The sequence below is a fragment of the Grammomys surdaster genome, unplaced genomic scaffold, assembly GCF_004785775.1.
Source record: "Grammomys surdaster isolate TR1022 unplaced genomic scaffold, NIH_TR_1.0 144, whole genome shotgun sequence".
NCBI lineage: Eukaryota > Metazoa > Chordata > Mammalia > Rodentia > Muridae > Grammomys > Grammomys surdaster.
The window spans coordinates 4,731,854-4,736,804 of record NW_021604602.1 but is presented as its reverse complement, the minus strand read 5'-3'; the positions used below and the strand labels follow the sequence as shown (position 1 = coordinate 4,736,804).

The 4,951-nt window shown below is 39.1% G+C and overlaps 1 pseudogene; it reads left to right on the top strand.

Moving 5' to 3' along the window:
- The first annotated feature begins 1,033 nt into the window (after positions 1 to 1,033).
- Positions 1,034 to 1,588, top strand: LOC114618747 (annotated as a pseudogene).
- The last annotated feature ends 3,363 nt before the right edge of the window (positions 1,589 to 4,951 follow it).

Here is a 4,951-nt window from a genome sequence, read left to right as displayed (position 1 = left end):
GGTTGGTGGCTGAGTCTCTGGGAGCTCCCTGGGGTCTGGGTTAGTTGGCACTGTTGGTCTTCCTATCCAGTTGCCATCCCCCTTCACTTCCTTCAATCTTTCCCCTAACTCTTGCGTAGGTGTCCCCAACCTCTGTCTAATACTTAGTTGTGAATATCCGAATCTGTCACAGTCAGCTGCTGGTAGAACCTCTCAAAGAACAGCCATGCTAGGCTCCTCTCTGCAAACACAACAAAGCATCAGTAATAGTATCAGGAATTGATGCCCACCCATGAAATGGATCCCAAGTTGGGCTGGTCACCTGTTGGCCATTCTTTCAGTTTCTGCTCCATTTTTATCCCTGCATTTCTTTTCAACTGGAACAATTTTGGGTCAAGAGTTTTGGTGGGTGGGATCTCTCCACTGGGGACCCTGTCTACTGGAGATGCTCTCTTCGAGTTCCATATGCCCACTGTTGGGCATTTTGGCTCATGTCCTCCACTCCCTCATCCCAGGTCTCTGGGACACTCTAGAGGTTTTCCTATCCTCATTGGTGGCAGTTACATATTTCCATTCATGCTCCTGGCCCTCTGAATCTCTTCTATCTCTGTTCTGACCCTGCCCCCCATTTCCCCTTCCTCTCCCCTCTCGCATCCAGGTCTCTTCCTCCCTCCGCCGCCCATGATTACTTTGTTCCCCCTTCAAAGCAGGGTTTAAGCATCCTCACTTGAGCCTTCCTTCTTGTTTAACTTCTTAAGGTCATGGGTACTGTTTACTTTTTCACTAATATTCACTAACTAGTGAGTACATACCAAGCATGTCCTTTTGGATCTGGGCTACCTCCCTCAGGATGATATTTTCTAGTTCCATTCATTTGACTGGAAAATTAATGGTGTCCTGTTTTTAATAACTGATTAGTATTTCACTATGCAAATGAGCCATACTTTCTTTATCCATTCTTCAGTTGACAAACATCTGGGTTGCTTCCAGTTTGGGGCTATTATAAATAAGGCTACTGCCTCTTCCTGTAAGCGGCGAAAGGTGACTCGTCAAGATGGTTCGCTACTCTCTTGACCCAGAAAATCCCACAAAATCTTGTAAATCACGAGGTTCAAACCTTAGAGTTCACTTTAAGAACACCCGGGAAACTGCCCAGGCCACCAAGGGCATGCACATCCGCAAAGCTACCAAGTACCTGAAGGATGTCACTTTAAAAAAACAATGTGTGCCATTCCGTCGGTATAATGGTGGAGTTGGTAGGTGCGCCCAGGCCAAACAATGGGGCTGGACACAGGGACGGTGGCCAAAGAAGAGTGCAGTTTTTTTGCTGCATGTGCTTAAAAACGCAGAGAGTAATGCTGAACTTAAGGGTTTAGACGTAGATTCTCTAGTCATTGAACACACCCAGGTCAACAAGGCACCTAAGATGCGCCGACGAACTTACAGAGCTCACGGCCAGATTAACCCATACATGAGCTCCCCCTGCTACACTGAGATGATCCTCACTGGGAAGGAACAGATTGTTCCAAAGCCAGAAGAGGAGGTTGCACAGAAGAAAAAGATATCCCAGAAGAAACTGAAGAAACAGAAGCTCATGGCACGGGAATAAATTCAGCATAAAATAAATGCAGATAAAAGTTTAAAAAAATGAAAATAAAAAAATAAAAATAAATAAATAAATAAGGCTACTCTGAACATAGTGGAGCATGAGTCCTTGTGGTATGGTAGAGCATCTTTTGGGTACACGCCCAAGAGCAGTATAGCTGGGTCTTCAGGTACAATTATTACCAATTTTCTGAGGAACTGCCAGATTGATTTTCAGAGTGGTTGTACAAGTTTACAATCCCACCAGCAATGGAGGAGTGTTCCCCTTTCTCCACATCCTTGCCAGCATCTGCTATCACTTGAGGTTTTTATCTTAGTCATTCTGATTCGTATAAGGTAGAATCTCAGTGTCATTTGATTTGTATTTCCCTGAAGACTAAGAATTTTGAATATTTCTTAAACTGCTTCTTGGCCATTGCAGATTCTGCTGTTGAGAACTCTCTTTAGCTTTGTACCCCAATTTTTAAGGATTTTTTTGGAGTCTAACTTCTTAAATATATATATATATATATATATATATATATATATATATATATAAATATATATAAGAAATTAGCCCTCTACTAATTGTAGGGTTGATGAAGATTTTTTCCTAATATCCTGGCTGCTGTTTTGTTCTATTGACAGTGTTCTTTGCCTTACAGAAATGTTCTAGTTTCATGAGGTCTCATTTATCAATTGTCGATCTTAGAGCCTGAGCCATTGGTGCTCTGTTCAGGAATTTCCTCCTGTGCCAATATGTTCAAGAATGGTTCCCACTTTCTCTTCTATTAGATTCATTATATCTGGTGTTATGTTGAGGTTCTTGATCCACTTGGACTTTAGTTTTGTGTAGGGTGATAAATATGGATCAATTTACATTCTTATACATGAAGACCTTCAGTTAGACCAGTACCATTTGTTGAAGGTGATTTTTTTCCACTGCATGTTTTTGACTTCTTTGTCAAAACTCAAGTGTCTATAGCTGTGTGGTTTTATTTCTGGGTCTTTGGTTCTATTCCATCCATCAATCTGTCTGTCTCTATACCAATACCAGGAGCTTTTTAAATCACTATTGTGCTGTAGTACAGCTTGAGGTCAGGGATAGTGATTCCTCCAAAAAATTCGTTTAGTGTTAAAAATTGTTTTGGCTATCCTGAGTTTTTTGTTTTTCCATATGAATTTGAAAATTGCTCTTTCAATGTCTGTAAAATACTGTGTTGGAATTTTGATGAGAATTGCATTGAATCTGTAGATTGCTTTTGGTAAGATGGCCATTTTCGATATGTTAATTCTACCTATCCATGAACATGGGAGATCTTTCTATCTTCTGAAATTTTCTTCAATTTCTTTCTTCAGGGTCTTGAAGTTCTTGTCATACAGACCTTTTGCTTGCTTAGTCAGAGTTACACCAAGATATTTTACGTGTAGCTATTGTGAAGGGTTTTATTTCCTTAATTTCTTCCTCAGTCCATTTATCATTCATATAAAGGAGGAGTACTGATTTCTTTGAGTTAATTTTATATCTGTCCACTTTTGCTGAAATTGTTTATCAGCTGTAGGAGTTCTCTGGTAGAATTTTGGGGGTCACCTATGCATACTATCATATCATCTGGAAAAAGTGATACCTTGACTTCTTCCTTTCCAATTCGTACCCCCCTTGATCTTTCTGTTATTGTTGTTGTTGTTCTCTTATTGCTCTAGCTAAAACTTCAAGTACTATGTTGAATAGATAGGGAGAGTGTGGACAGCCATGTCTTGTCCCTGATTATAGTGGGATTGCTTTCAAGTTTCTCTCCATTTAAATTTGATGTTGGCTATTATTTTGCTATATGTTACTTTTATTATGTTTAGGCAAATGCCTTGAATTCCTAATCTCTCCAAGGCTTTTAATATGAGGGGTGTTGGGTTTTTTGTCAAAGGCTTTTTCAGCATCTAATGAGGTAATAATGTAACTCCCTCTGAGTCTATTTATATAGTGGATTACGTGGATGGATTTCATATATTGAACCATCCCTGCATCCCTGGGGGAAGCCTACTTGTTCATGGTGAAATATTATTTTGATGTGTTCTTGGATTCGGATTGAGAGAATTTAATTGAGTATTTTTACATCTATGTTCATAAGTGAAATTGATCTGAAGTTCTCTTTTTTTGTTGGGTCTTTGTGTAGTTTAGGTATCAGGGTAAGTGTGGCCTCATAGAATGAATTAGGTAGTGTTCCTTCTGTTTCTGTTTTGTGGAATATTTTGAAGAATATTGGTATTAGCTCTTCTTTGAAGGTCTAATAAAATTCTGCGCTAAAACATCTGGCCCTGGGCTTTTTTTGTTTGATTGTTTAGAAGGTTATTAATGACTGCTTCTATTTCCTTAGGGGTTGTGGAACTGTTTAGATAGTCTACCTGATCTTCATTTAATTTTGGTAAATGGTATCTGTCTAGAAAATCATCCATTTCATCTTTATTTTCCAATTTTGTCAAGTATAAGCTTTTGTAGCAATACTTGATTTTTTTTTAATTTACACAGCTTCTGTTGCTATGTCTCACTTTTCATTTCTGATTTTGTTAATTTGCATACTGTCTCTATGCCCTTAGTTACTTTGGTGTTTTGTTTTGTTTTATTTTACCTTTAGATAAAAGGATTTATAGAACTGCTATAGATGTAAGCCAGAAAAAGAACCTGTAGCTGGAGTACGGCAGGCTTCCCGTGCTACTGCCACCAGCCAACTCTCTTCCCCTGGAGTGGTCCCGCTGCCTTTGTCCCTAACTAGCCCCCACAATGGCCAGTCACAGTATTCCCAGCTCTGGCTGGCTTGTCTCTGGAGCCACTAGTTCCTTCACAGCCATAACTCTCTGTGGTCAGCAGTCCCACCTTCCAGTAACCCAGTAAAACAAAACTCTAGAAGCTATAGTTAAACTCGCCATATGTATGTATCAATAAATTCTCAATACACAAGATGCCAACACAATAAATTCAGTGACAGTTGGTAATAGTACAAGATGCCCAACTAGATTAGACAAGTTACCCCAATTATTCTATCCGTATATTGGATTGTATCTACTGTGGCTATTTAAAGCCATATGGAATCTTGATCATCTGCCTCCTGCTCCATCTTGGTTCTTTCTTCTCCTCTCAAGTCACTCTATCCCTCTGCAACTCTTAGTTCCACCTCCCTTTTCCATGTCCAATCACAGGTCTCTTGTTATAATAATATTTTAATGTAATTGGACAGGGAAAACTTTGCCACAAGAACCAAATATCATGTGTATTTTTTTTAATCTTATAGTAGCAAGACTATTATAGCAGTTAGAAAAACCTCTGCTAGGTATTAAGCTAAGCACATCTGTTTTTTTTTAATTGGATATTTTCTTTATTTACATTTCAAATGTT